The following is a 15,441-nucleotide window of genomic DNA, read 5'->3' on the forward strand; positions in this document are numbered from 1 at the left end:
TATGTGAATATACTACATTAAAATATTCCAAAGAGCATCAAACCTTATTCTAAATTATCTTTACTGGAAAATTTTTTAATATGTTTTATTGAATTTTTTTTTTTTTACAGAGAGGAAGGGAGAGGGATAGAGAGTTAGAAACATCGATGAGAGAGAAACATGGATCTGCTGCCTCCTGCACACTCCCTACTGGGATGTGCCCTCAACCAAGGTACATGCCCTTGATCAAAATCAAACCTGGAACCCTTGAGTCCGCAGGCCAAAGCTCTATCCACTGAGCCAAACTGGTTAGGGCTGGAAATTTTTTTTAAGTTTGTAATAGTAAACAGAGCTATTCTATAAAACTTGTAATAGCAGCAATATCTATGACAAAAGTTAGAATACTTTAGGATATAAATTCAATGTGATTACTTTAATATTGTGCAGATATAAAAATAAAGATAGCAAAAATGTGAAAAATTTAGTAAATCTTTAAGGTATGATTTTGAGTTAAAAATAACAAACAGTTTCAATATATCAAGTTAATAAATCTGTAAATATATTTATGTATGAACACAATAGTGGGATTATGAGGGATTTTTAAAATTTTAATTTTTAATATATTTGTATTTAATTTATAAACTTAAAAATTTGTTACTAAGTGATTTTTTTAAATGTGTGAATAGAGATAGAGTTTTAAGATGGTAGTGTAGGTAAACACCTGAACTTGCCACCTTCTACAGCCACATCAAAATTACAACTAAAATACATAACAGCCAAAACAGGTTTGAATCAGTGGATAGAGCATCAGCCCGCGAACTGAGGGGGTCCCAGGTTTGATTCCGGTCAAGGGCATGTACCTTGGTTGTGGACACATCCCCAGTAGTGGGTGTGCAAGAGGCAGCTGATTGATGATTCTCTCATCGATGTTTCTAACTGTCTATACCTCTCTCTTCCTCTCTGTAAAAAAATCAATAAAATATATTTTAAAAATAAAATAAAATACAGAACAACCATTATCCAGAAGAACCATTGGTAAACTGGCTGAATGGAAGTCCTATAGCTAGAGAAGTAAAGAAGAAAGCACACTGAGACTGGTAGGAGTGCAAAGGCCTGGAATGAGCTAGCTGGTCCAGCACGTATATTGGCCGTTTTTTTAAATGGGAATTAATAATAAAATATGAATAGAGAGAAACATTTATTTGGCTTAGGAATTATTTTTGGTGTATTATCATTTTGGGCATTATTGAAAACATTCACTATTCTCTATCTGATTTTTCTGAGCAATTGGGAGCATAGAATACAAAGAAGTAGAAAAAATAACTTCCATTCACTCATTCAGCAAAAAAATACTATATTATGTCCAGGCTATGCTGTGGAATTTTAAAAAGTATCCTCATGTGTACAGCAGGCAATGTCTGCTTTTGTTCCTCATTTTGGCCAGTCCTGATCAATGCCCCAGAATCCACACAACTCTGAGTCTTTATGCCCATGGCTAACATTTTTATTCAGGTGTCTCTCCTAATATGTATGATAGCCAATTTAAGAGTGGCAGGGTAGTCATGAGTATATCAACTTTACACCATTAAAGACATAGAATGCAATTATATTAATGCTCTGAAAACAACAAGTGTATAGAAAATGCTTCTGCTCTTGATTATACACAAAGAGATTATACACAAAGAGAAGGCTTCTAATTGGAGCTTATTTCACCATTCATATTAGCACCCATTATAAAATGCAAATATATTCATTAAGTATATGCTGCAGATTTTATTAAAGTTAAATTCCCAATCGCTATTGGATATAATATGTAGATTTTGTAATAAGAGAATAAAACAAGACCATAATAATATGGAACAAAATAATGAAAAGTTCTCAACAAATCATTTGTTTCTATTTACACTCTTCATAGCAGTTACAATTGCTAGAGCCTATTCAAAGTTACTGGCAAGTAAAACACACCATAACCAAGAGTGGGATTTCTTTGAAGTACTACCTACCCACTGGGAAAAGAGCTATATCACATTTCTTTTCTATGGAAACAAGTTGAGCAAGAAAATATCAGCTAGTGCACAGTCTACAAGATTAGTTTACTTTTGTGGGTTGAGGAGGGTAATTACATATTGTTTTGTATTATACTGTTCTCCGAGAAATATGCTAACTCTATACTTCAAGCGCTTGTAATGAACTCTGGTCCTTTTAGCCCCTTGGCTACTAGATATTTTCTTACTTAGATAGCTAACTGATATGTGAGAATCAGCATGTTCAAAACAGATATGTATTTTAACCCGATGGAGGCCGTTTTCCATTTCTGGATCTCTCTCCTGTAATCTCAAAAATAAGGATAGTAAAATTGGCCATATGTATATCACATGATGGCCCAAAGAATAAAATATGTATTTCTAAAAATGAAAATCGGGGGGAAAATGTTACATTACTCTGGGTAGTGTAGCTCTTATTCTTCTCTTGTTCTGCATTGTGCTTTTAATGGTAAAAGGGAAAATAGAAAACGAACAAGTAAACAAACAAACAAACAAACAAAAACCTGTGCTATTGTAAAATCTCAAACTTCATTTCTGATGCTTCTAAGCAGTTCTATGGTTTGCTCATCTTCAGATTTGCCTCCCCCTCCCCATATTCTTAAAAGCACCACCCTCACCTCCAGTGAGAGAGGTTGAGGACACCCTAGGAATCTGAAGAGGCCAAGCCCCTACATCCATCTAGTCTTACATCTTCATGTCACACACTGCAGCCCATGACTTGAAAACCTTCTCTTTGCCCTCCCTGGGACACTGAAGTTGGGAGAATGTCAGTCCTGAATAAGTCCTGCAGTCAAATTGGACCTTCAGGGGACACCTCCAGGGCAGAACTGAAAAGAATTTACAATGTTCACTGAACTTGCTTTAGTCTGAGTATCTAACTACATTCAAAACAAAATCATCTATCCCTTTCCCCACTCACCAACCCCAACTTCCCCTTCCATCAAACAACCTCTTTCACTTTCATTGCTGCCAGACAAAGCAACCTGAACATCTGGACTCATCCTGAAGGTAAACCTCCTCCACACTCACATGAAGCAATCAAATGTAGTCAATTTCCTGATTCTTTCGTACCTTCTTATGTGAACTGTTACCTACCAATGTGTTAGCACAGTGGTAGGCAAACTAATTAGTCAACAGAGCCAAATATCAGCACTACAATGATTGAAATTTCTTTTGAGGGCCAAATTTTTTAAACTTAAAAACTTCTTCTAATGCCACTTGGACAAAATAAACTCACCCAGGCCGTGGTATTTTGTGGAAGAGTCACACTCAAGGGGCCAAAGAGCTGCATGTGGCTACCGAGCTGCAGTTTGCCAACCACGGTATTAGCATCATGTCTTGCCTCTCTGCCTCTAATCCAGCCCATGCTGAATACTTAGAATGTACCTAAACCACGTTCATTCAAGTGTGCCATTTCCTTTACTGCAGGCAGCTCAGAGCCCGTCTCTCCACACGGGGTCTCAGACTTCAGTGTCCATCTTAAACACCAAGAGGGTTTGTCAAGGCACAGGCTGCTGGTCTCCAATTTTCTGAACCAGGTTGAAGGTTAGGCATATATAACAAGTTCCTACTTGAGGATGACACTGCTGGTCCTAGGACTATACATTGGGAAACACAGTTCTAACACAGTTTGAAACTCCTCTCCAGGGATTTCAGAGCTAACCATAATTTGAGGCCACCTATTCATTTCATTATGCTTAGCAAATACTTCCCTTATTAGTTAGATGTGGGTTTATAGTGAAGTTAACACATCAGCTTCAAGGTCCCTCATTCGCAAAGGCACCCATGAAGGCCCTACAATTAATTTGCATTATTTTGATTAAAGAGAACCCTAACAATATTTAAGGCACACAAAGCCTGGATCCTACCCTGCTGTTGGGAACCTAGGGTTTATCATTGAATTATGAACATGTTAAACTTCTTTTCATGTATGTATTCTGTCTGATCTGTTCCCCTTACTTAGTAGCTCCTTTAGCCCCCACTCTCCTCCTGCTTCTCTCCCACAGCAACTTCTACCCATCCCCCATCCTTAACTTTCAAGACAATTTCTTTATTTACTGGAGTAATATACAATAGTTCTTTTTGTTTTTATCAACCCTCACCTGCTTTGTATTTCTATTAAATCTTTACATGTGTTTTTCCTTAAAGAGAATGGATGTAAAATCCTTTTGGATGCTACTTTGCCAAGTTACATATCAATTAACTAATGATATTAAGAAAACGTGAAGTTTAATCAGGTTAATTAAAGTAACTATTGAAATAGCTGTGGATTTAAAAAAAATATATTTGTATTGATTTCAGAAAGGAAGGGAGAAGAAGTAAGAGATAGAAACATCAATGATAAGAGAGAATCATTGATTGGCTGCCTCCTGCATGACCCCCACTGAGGTTGGAACTGCAACTGGGCATGTGCCCTGACCAGGAATTGAATGGTGACCTCCTGGTTCAATATGTCAATACTCAACCACTGAGCTAGGCAATAGCAATAGATTTTAATGGAAGACTTGCTAACTAGCAGGCATTGTACTGAGAGCTTTACACATGTTATTTCAATGCAAAGTCATATTTTCCATAAGATAAGCTACCACTATTGTTGCAATGATTATTGTTTTAAGGTGAAACTGGTCACAGAAAGGTTAAATAACTTCCTCCAAGTCCCTTATTATTATAGAGTATGGATTCAGTCTCCAAACTATAGGAATCAGAAACCTTCACTCATAATCAGCTAAACTAGAAGCTGTAATCCATTATGTTGAGGTGCAGTGGGTGTGGGAGGTTCTTAAAATCATTTTTTTTTTTTCCTATTAACTACAAAATCTGCAAGATAGGATGTTATTCTCACTTAGAGCCCACCAGCACTCCAAATACATCATGGAAGTAAAAAATGAAAAACAAAAACAAAACAAAAACACAAAGCTGAATATCAGAGATGTCATTTTTATAGCTTCCAGAATGATAAAATACTAGTAAAAAGGTTGCAATAGTTATTATTTTGATAACTGACCTATTATAATTATGCTATTAATAGAATATCCTGGTCTATTTGCAATATTATTTCTCTCACAGTATTTATGTACACATTGCCTAAGTTGTGACAACTCTTGACTCATGCAATGATTTCTTGACCCGACCCACCTCAGGGCATATTAACATTTTCACTGGACTTTAACAATTTAAATAAAAACAATTCAAGCTCAAGTCAGTAACCTTTGGCATGAGACAGAAATTAGTATGTTAACTCAAATGTGGAGCTATTTGACTTCCATTTTTCTGAGCCAGTAATATTGAGTACTTAGTTCTTACTGCTTTTCCTTTACTCTATGTATTAAAAAAATCATATACATTGTGATATTTATCATAATTTAATGTGATCTAGAGAGAAAGTGACTAATACAATTCCCTATCCTATATAATAAAACCTAATATGCTAAGTGTCTGGGTTGTCTGGTCATTAATTCAACCAATCAAAGCATAATATGCTAATGATATGTTAAGGCTGCTCAATTGCTCACTATGACATGCACTGACCACCAGGGGCCAGATGCTCTGACTGGTACCTTAGTTTACTGCTGGGGTCTGGCCAATTGGGACTGAGAGAGATGGGATGGATATGCTCTGGAGTTCTCCTACAGTCCCTCTCTGGCTGGTCAACCTCCAGAGTCCCTTTCTGGCCCTGATTGTGCACTGGTGGGGTCCCTCAGCCTGGCTTGTGCCCTCTCTCAATCTGGGTTGAGGAACTCCCTGCTCCCTGCCCCTGAGTGCATGAATTTTGTGCACTGGGCCTCTAGTATCAATATAAAAGCAAGGTAAGAGAGGTGGGTAAAAGCAACTTCTGACTCTATTTAATACATTTACACATTTTTTATTTATATTTCATTGTTGTTGTTGTTGTTGTTAATCCTCACCTGAAGATGTTTTTCCACCGATTTTTAGAGAGATTGGTTGCCTTCTACATGCGCCCTGACCAGGTTCCCAGGCCAGGGAGGATCCTGCAACCAAGGAAGATGCCTTTGACTGGAATCAAACCCTGGGCCCTTTGGTCTGCAGACGATGCTCTATCCACTGAGCAAACCAGCTAGGTCTATATATAATTGTCTTGCTTCTTTTAATCATGATGTTATTAGCATCAATTCTATGATGAAATGATGTCAAATGCTTATTAACAGAGCTGTCTTCCACAATACTTATTAGACACAATATAACTAAGAAGAAACGTAAAATCTACATTCATATCCTACATTTATGGTCAAAAGTCAAATAAACTAGAATATTATTAAATGATTTAACGCAGAAGTTTATCACTTATTAAATGTTTTAAAGAATAAGGTTACTAAAAGAATTATCAGTTTCTAAAGCAAAGATGATGGAATATGAAAGAGATGGAAGTTTTGCTAAAATGCTTTTCACTAGATATCTATTAAATCAATACCTTAGGGATGGTGAGTATCTTTGGTGTGTCAATAATTAAATGCCTTGTGTACATATCTATCACTGTTACGTACAAGATTGTGTCCATAAGAAGCATCATTAGACCTTTGCAATAAGACCTGAGGCATTTCATTTTCAATCAATAAAGCACTAAGACTCACAAATTAAACATACATGGAGAAATACCAATGCCAATAGATCAGAAACTTACTTAGAGCCAGGCATAATGATTAGAGAGCTGAATGTTAGATACTTTTTAAAATATTTTGCTCTTGATAAAGGTGTTTACATTCAGATTCTTTATTCCTTAAAAATACGGCTGGTTGCTACTAACATCAGCAACATTGTACTCCAAAATAACGCCACTGCTGTTTTCAAAGTATCTGCTACCCAGCAAAAACTGCATGGAAACTCGTATTTATATAAATATTTATATAGAGAACAAATTTCAGTTCAATTATCAATTAAACCATGAAACTAAAAATAATTGCTGGACCTTGTTTTAGATGGAGCATTCCTTGCAGAGAATTACATTTCTCCCTTCCCCTCTCCATCCCTCCCCTCCCCTCTCTTCCACTCCTCCCCTTCTCTCCCCTCCCCTCCCCAATCCCCTTCCCTCTCTTCCCCACCTCTTCCCTTCCCTCCCCTCCAACTTCCCTCCCCTCCCCCCATCCCTCCCTTCCCTTTGTTTCCCTTTCCTTTCATTCTCTTCATTTTTCTTCTCTATTTCCTTCTCTCTCCTTTTGCAATTTTAAAATAACTCTATTGCTTAGAAAATTTTATGCACTAAATCTTGAAACAACTGATTTAACAGATTTTGGAATGGAGGTTCCGTTGTTCATTATTGAAGAGCATTAAGCTATAAAAATTAGATAAATCTAATCCTTTTATAAAGTTGTGAAATAAAATATTACTAAGTATAAGTACTAGCAAATGAATAGTTAAAGCCATCGACGAGGAGTAATTATGTATAGCATGTCATACAGCACTTGGCCCTTATTTGTAGCTCTATAACTCTTATCTCCCTAATAGTATTTTCAATAGTAATTGCATTATTGATGACAATGTGATTTTGTGAATTTTTGTCTATAGTCACATCAGCAAAACAATATTAAATATGCAGTACTATGTCTGTGTGCATGTACAGGTGTGCATTGGAGAGAAAAGGAGAGAGAGGATGAGACTAAAGCCAGCAATCAGGTCTCCATAATGAGTTACATTCTTTTTCAAGGTACAACAAGCAAGTTATTACCAACAGCATTTAATTACTTTTTCTAATTTATCATTGATGCAAGAAGGAAAGAAAAAGCAAAACAAACCATGGGACCTTAAGATTTCTCCTGCTGAATGAACACTGATAAGGAAATTCTAAATCATTGTTTTATCTAGTTTATACTATTCATGGACTAATGAACAGGAAGAGTACAAATAAATTGAATGGTTAGTGAATCACATTGTTTTCCACCCCATGAACAGCAGAGACAGCCTCTTATTCATCCAGCTTCTACTCCCATAATTGTGATGGTTCCTACATTCCCTTCCTCCATCTAAACCAAATGGTTAACACTGAAAGCTCAATAATAGACAAATATTTCCTTTCTTATGTAAAAAGATTAAAGAGTCACGCTATTGAGAAAAGTCTAAAGTGTTATTATATCATGAAAGGCCTAGATGATTAATAGTAAAGAACCTAAGTGTAAATTGGTTGGCATTAGAAATCGTGGCAGAAAGAACACACTCCTGTAAGGAGATAATTAGTCCCAATTACTAGGGGAAGTCACTCTATTCATTTAAGACTCAGACAATATGTCAAAGTGTGTCTATGTGTGAGTGTATGTGTGATTGTGTGTGTGTGTGTCATCAAAATTGTGACATAACAAAATTATAGCTGCGATAATGTAAGTATTAATTTTTATTAATAATATATCCACTATGAGAATAGTGATACAGCTTATAAATGGGAAGAATTAATACTGGTAAAATGGCTATATTACCTAGAATACTCAACAGATTCAATATAATCTCCATCAAAATTCCAATGGCCTATTTCATAGAACTAGAATAAATGAGTAAAAAATGTATATGGAGCCCTGGCCGGATTAGCTCAGTGGACAGAGAATCGGCCTGTGGACTGTGGGGGAGGGGGCAGGTCCCAGGTTCAATTCATGTCAAGGGCATGTACCTTGGTTGCGGCCACATCTCCAGTGGGGCATGTGCAGGAGGCAGCTGATCGATGTTTCTCTCTTACCAATGTTCCTAACTATCTATCCCTCTTCCTTTCTCTCTGTAAAAACCAATTAAATATATTTTTAAAAATGTGTATGGAACTACAAAATATCCTGAGTAGCCATAGCAATCTTGAGAAAGTAGAAACTGGAGGTATCATGCTCCCTGACTTCAAATGCCACTATAAAGTTACTGTAATTAAAGAAATTAGATATTGGTACAAAATCAGACCTACAGATCACTGTAACAGAACTTAAGGCACAGAAATAAACCCTCTTATATAGGGACAATTAATTTACAACAAAGGAGCCAAATCAATAAGCATATTCTTGGGTGAAGATTAAAAAGGAAATAAAGTCTGCCATAGGAAGTTCATGCGATTCTATGCCAGAACTTTTCATGTCCTTTTCCTTGCAAAATTGCACTCTTTCTAAGTTGATTGTGTCCTCTAGAACTTTTGTTCTCTTGCTAACAAAGTGTGGATATGCTCGGTCTTTCCCCCAGAGCATTCTCTCTATTGCTCCACTTACGCCAAGTCCGGATTGCCTTTGATAATAACACTGCTTTTATCTCGGTGCTACCAGGCACATTTAATCACATCTGCTCCATTTCTTTTCCCATTTCCTTTCACAAAGTTCTGAGTTATCACCTTCCTACTCAAAATACCCTTACCGCCCTCCCCTCACCCTACCCCCCACACACCAACCCTTTCACTGGTGACCTATTTCTGTGCCACTACTAGCTGACTCTTTATAGTATCTTGGGAAGAAGAGGCTCAATTAGTTTTAAACTGTGTTTTTGATCTTCTAACTCTCCACTTCTTGCAGCTTTACTCTAAGAAAGATACACCCACCCCTTATAAATTTCCATTGCCTTCATCCATCATCTCTTTGCTTGAAAATGTGTTAAAATACCCTCCATCTTCAAAGATCTCAGTCCAGCCCACTTCCTCTCCAAGAAGCAGCCCCAACTCCCCTTTCCTTAGCTACCAAACTTACCGAATTAATTTTCCAATGTTAGCTTCTTGTTATTATAACATAACCATTGCCTTCTACCTGAAGGTGAATTTGTAATTACCAATCCCAAAAATAAATTCTTAGTCTTACAAAAGAAGCTTTGGTCTCGGATTTCCTTGATATCTCTAAAGCATTCAACAATAAGATATTCCTTATTTGTTGAGATTTTCTTCTACAGTGTCCATGGCATTATTCACCTCTGGCTCTTCTTTTACAACTTTTTTCTGCTAATACAACAGCACCTCTCTTATAAGGCACCCGTCAATGTTCCTTTGATTTGGCCACACTCGCTTGTATTCTCTCTCTCTCTCTCTCTCTCTCTCTCTCTCTCTCTCTCTCTCTCTCTCTGCCTGTTTACTTCTTAGACCAGCACACTGACCTCCCTGGGTCTGCTGACATCTAAGCACATGCAACTATCAAAATTGCTGATATTTGAGTGAATATTAAAAACCTAGTCTGAATTTTATATGAAGATTAGAATGTGGAATATGGGAGAATATCGAACTTACCTTACAAAAAGTAGACTTTGTTACTCTTTTCTTTAAGTTACCCTTTCTTCACTTCTTTATTTCTGATACCCTTATTTGGTTAATAGTATTACTACCCATTACTAGCCCAGTTACTCAACTTGGAAATCATCAAATCATATTTGATTCATCCTTATCTATTGTTGAATTTCTCCACAGCTCATTTCTAATCTGCTTTTTCTCATCACAGTCACTATTACTTTTTTAAACATAGAGGACAGGCTAAATACATTGGTCAGATTCAAGAGGCTTAAAAACTTTAATGATTTCTGTTAAAAGGATTCCATCTAAGTCTACTATTCAAGTCCTTTACAGTTTGGCCCCAAACCCCTTTTCTAATCTCTGTTCCTGTATAATCAATTGTTCTCTTTATTCCACCCAGGCAGAAGATAAATTTCTATTTCATCTATGTTCCCATGGCACACTGCTCATGCCAATAGTTATAGTTTCGAACTCCATCTCTCTTACTAACAACTTCTTAGCAAGTCTGTCCTCCAGTTAAATTAAAGTTCCTAAAAGGCAGCAACCATTTTATTCATCCCTATGACCCCTCAAACCAGCACAATTCCTGGTAAATATTTTGGGCTAGATAAATATTTTTAAAACTAATTTCAGTAATTAAAATCATTCTGATATCTGTAAGAATAAGTTGCTGCTAGATGAGGTTAATTCTATAGGAAAATACGTTTTCATTTATGTAGCTTTAATTTATTAAAATTTAGTTCGTGTCCTTTTTCCAGAACTCCAAAAATGTTCTTGATCAGTTTCATTATTTCTCCACATGATATTAAGTGAAAAGTATGAATATTTATTTGTGGTATATATAGATAAAGAAAATAAGATTAGTAGAGGTAAAGTTACTCATCACTGTCACAAAGCCAGTAGGTGAGACAGTAGGAATTAAAAAACACTTACTTTGAATTTCCACTTATTAACATATTCACTTCAGGGATCATTCATTCAATAGTAACTTCCCATCTTTATATGAGGACAAATGAGATAATGTCTATAAGACAATTTGAGCTACTCAGGAAAAGCAGCTATATAATTTAAAAGATGAATTTGATCACTTGAGTTCACAAATAACTGAATTGGCTCAAAGCCTCTGAAGAGAGGAAGTTATTGTGTCATTTTCCCAATCGTCTTGCAAATTTACCTCAAACTTTACAGTCAGGCATGTCTACTACAGAGCTCAGCAAGTGAACTTCCTGAAAATGAGTTTTGGTCTCAACCCAGTAAATTTTATTTGTACTTTCCCCACATTCTTTTCAATAGTTCACTGACCCGTTACATCACCAACATTACCTCTCATTAAAATCAGAATACAAGCACATTTGACTTGTTTCATGGCTAATATCTTAACAATAGCCTAATATAACAATATCGACTTGATAGAAAAGCATTTTCTCCTGCATATTATTGCATTTATCTATAGGTTCTACATGAGAATTCACCACATAAGCCTTCGGGAGTGTGCTTCGTGCAGTGCAGTCTTTTTCAGTAATAGCACCTACTTCATGGGCCCCAAGAGCACCCATTAAGCGCTCAGTGATATTTTTTGACAAGACATTTTTTTGTCCTCTGAGAGCGTTCCAGCACTCTCAGAAGGGCAATACAATCAATGCAACCTCCAATAGTTCTGAATTTAACAATGTGAATACTATCGAAACAGCCGTAGTGTCTGAAGAAGCTGCTGATACATGGGCAAATATGAATCATACACAGGCTAGACAAAGTGGGCCGTGTCCTGCCTTCCACTGTTTAAGAAAAAATAGAATGATTTCATTTAGGGTGGAACTGTGATCTGCTGAACAGAAATAGAATAGAATTCAATTTGATTTCATAAGCAAACCCCGCTCCAAGAAAAGTGACTCTGTATAAACCAAAAATGCAATTTAAACAACACAATACGTTTTAGATATCTGAACGAATGTTCATTCGGTTTTGCTATAAATGAAGTTTCACTTTAAGTGAATTATACTGTCAGTTTTGGGAATCTAAATAAATCTTGCTCTCTAAGCAATTTACAGGCATTGATATTCTCTTACAGTTTAAAAAATACCCCTGTTGACAAAGATAAGGCAGATGGGCACCAGCAGATGGGCACCATGAGGGGGGAAAGGAGGGTGCCCACCTGTTACTGTGCATGTGCCCATGATCCCAGGTTTACTGAGGAGATGGCTCTATTTTTACCTTTGTTTCAATTATGATGAGGAAATAGGATAAATTATAGTTAAAACAGTTACAATACTTTAGTATTTTTAAAATGTAAATATATCCCCAATATAAAATAATGATAGTTTTTGACAACTTTCTCCAAAATTATACAATATTCAGGAAGTTTGGTAAATTATCGCCATGAACATTCTATGAATAATAAAACACATAGTGCACTTATGTTTATTTGTGTGTTTAAAACAAAAATGGTAAAGGTATTCACCATGCACAGAGAAACATTACAAATTCAGTAATCTCAGATTGATACTACAGAAAGCACATATTAATTTAGAACTAATGCCATAAGTGACAGAAAATAGCAACTTTAAAGACCCATAGATATACAACTCAGATGGGTTTAAGATCCAATATTTGCGTACAGATACATATATATGTCTATACTAGAGGTCAGGTACACAAATTTTGTGCATTGGGGAGAGGTGTCCCTCAGCCCAGCCTGCACCATCTCTAATCTGGGAACCCTCGGGGAATGCCCGACTGCCCCACCTCAAATGAAAATCACAAATTAAATTTGAAATTAATTTATTTGGCAAATAAGAACATTCCTGATCTGGTAATTTCATAAATATCTAGCTTTATATCAAACATCTTCATCTGCCCTGCTGGTTTCTCACTTACCCCTCAAGTAGTACTACACTAATTAAAGCTCATTGAACAGCCCCGTTATTCATGTCATTTTTTTTCCTCATATGTTTTTCTCAGTTTGAAATCCCCTCCCTCAGAAAGTTCATATGCGAATCTTCTCCTTTTGAAAATGTCAGTTCAAATAGTAGCCTACCTCAACATCTTCAGACAATAGCTCCTTTCTTTCTTTTTTTTCTTTCTTTCTTTTTTTCTATCTATATATTTCCATTGCAATGTTTACTTTTTTCCAGATCTCTCACAAAAATAGAAGATACTGAAATATTTCACTCCTTTGTTCCCAGGGCCTGAATATCACCCTGGCCACACTAAGTATTCAGTACATGCTTCAGGAGAGGTGGGGCAGCCCACCTAAAGCTTAGGTAGAGAAGCCAGGGATGGAAGAGATTCCTAGAGGGAATGAGGCAAAGTGTCAAGTACAGGTGAGAACACCAGGCATATCCCAGGGACAATGAGCTCATCTGACAGTTTATGGGGAGAAAAGAGTACAGATGGGGTATCACAGCTGGATAGGGTGGCCTTTTATTGAATAATGTGTTTTATTGGATATACACTAATCATCATTTACAAACTTCATAGAATTCTTTAGCTGCAAATACATTGTCTATGTTTGAGTGACTTAAGTCTCTTTATAAATTTTGTGCAAAATAGCCTTTGATTTTTCCGTTATATTTTATTTTTTCAGAATGCACAGGGATTGTCACATTTTCCGTTTTAGTCTGTGTGTAGTGTGTGTTTCTTTTTCCTAAGAGTCAAGTACTGCTTACAGGAAGAATGCATCTATGGGAAAGAGCACGCGGAAAAACAACAACTGCGAGGAGCTTCTCTTTGGTTGAGTGAGCCCCACTTACCCCAGTTTGACGATGCTATGTCATGTGTGACTAATGCCAGTGCATCCAACCTCCTGCCTTCTCCCACCAGCCACTGACGCTGCCGTGAAATAGAAGCTGAAGTACATTGACAGGCAAAATTATTTTTTGATTCACTACTAAACTAAAGCTTTATTGAATCCATAGCAACCCAAGCCACATCCATATCTGCCTGGATTACCAAGCAGGCAAAATATCTGACAGAAGGGTTGAAACCCTGAAAAAGGTATACTGACATCAGGAGACGAGGCAGATATTTCCTTCTTCCCAAACAGCAAAGCAAAGAAACAAAAACAAACAAACAAACAAAAAACAATCACACACACACACAACAAAACAACAACAACAAAAAAAAAAAAACAGAAACAGGCTGTCCGTCAAAAAAGCAGCTGGAAAAATCAAAATAGTAAACTATATATACTAGCCAATTCACAGGGAAAAACGCCATGTGGATTTCAGTCAATAAAACAAGAGGCCACATACACCAATCCAGACTGTTGTAAGATGCAGTTATGGGGATAGAATCATCATAAAAACACCGGTAATATGTTTAGTTTTAACTAGATGATGTATCTGTCATCTGTTAACCTAAATCATAGGGGACTATGTAATATTTTATTCATTGTATAAAATGCTTTGAGATTACAAAATCTGAATATATGAGATTTTTATCAGTAGTTAAAATACAGTAAAATTAAGTATGAGAGAACAGGTAAAATTAAAGACAAATTATACTATTAAATGCAAATGTCTTCATTTTATAAATATCCACATGTTACAACTTGGCATTTCTACCCTCTATTTTACTTTGTCTATGTGAACTAAAGAAGCACTGCTATTTCAAAGTTTCAGACTCCTTTTAGTTTTTTGCCATTCCTATGGTAACACAACCAAGTCAAGCTTCAAACTCATGGAACAAAGTGACCACTTCTTGTCTTGCATTGTTATGCTGTTAAGTTCTCACTGAAACTCATCAGCAGGTTCTGTGACATTACATGCAAACAATTTATACCAAAACCATTCTCACCACAGGCTCATGGATATGAATAAGAGCTAAGCTCCTATGGTATTCTATCAATGTTAGAGCAACATGGAATAAAACATTACTCGAGGACTTGCTGTACTATACAACTCCTGACAGACAGGAGAATATTTCGCTACACCTACTAACCCTCTCCACACGTTCAAGTGGAGTTTTGCAGGAACCACGAATAGTTGAATCTCTCTCATCTCAGTGCCTGAATGCCAGACACTCAATCAGAATTAATAAATGAATATAACAGGAAAAAAAGAATAATTAAATACCTGAATGCATTCTTACATGACAAGTAGCAATGCTTTATTTCATTCAAGTACCCATCAAAGTTTTTGATCCTAGAGAAGTATCATTGAAATAAATTACCTATTTTTCCTCTTATACCTCTGGGTTTCAAAGTTTATATACTAGTACCACTATGAGTGTACTAATGGG

General features: G+C 36.4%; 1 protein-coding gene across 4 annotated transcripts in view; it reads right to left on the reverse strand.

The window, feature by feature from the left end:
• PCDH9 (protocadherin 9) overlaps nt 1–15,441 on the reverse strand; it is a 900,785-nt gene that overhangs the window by 669,189 nt on the left and 216,155 nt on the right. The window lies entirely within an intron of this gene.

Source organism: Pipistrellus kuhlii, unplaced genomic scaffold (assembly GCF_014108245.1).
Source record: "Pipistrellus kuhlii isolate mPipKuh1 unplaced genomic scaffold, mPipKuh1.p scaffold_m20_p_3, whole genome shotgun sequence".
NCBI classification, from domain to species: Eukaryota; Metazoa; Chordata; class Mammalia; order Chiroptera; family Vespertilionidae; genus Pipistrellus; species Pipistrellus kuhlii.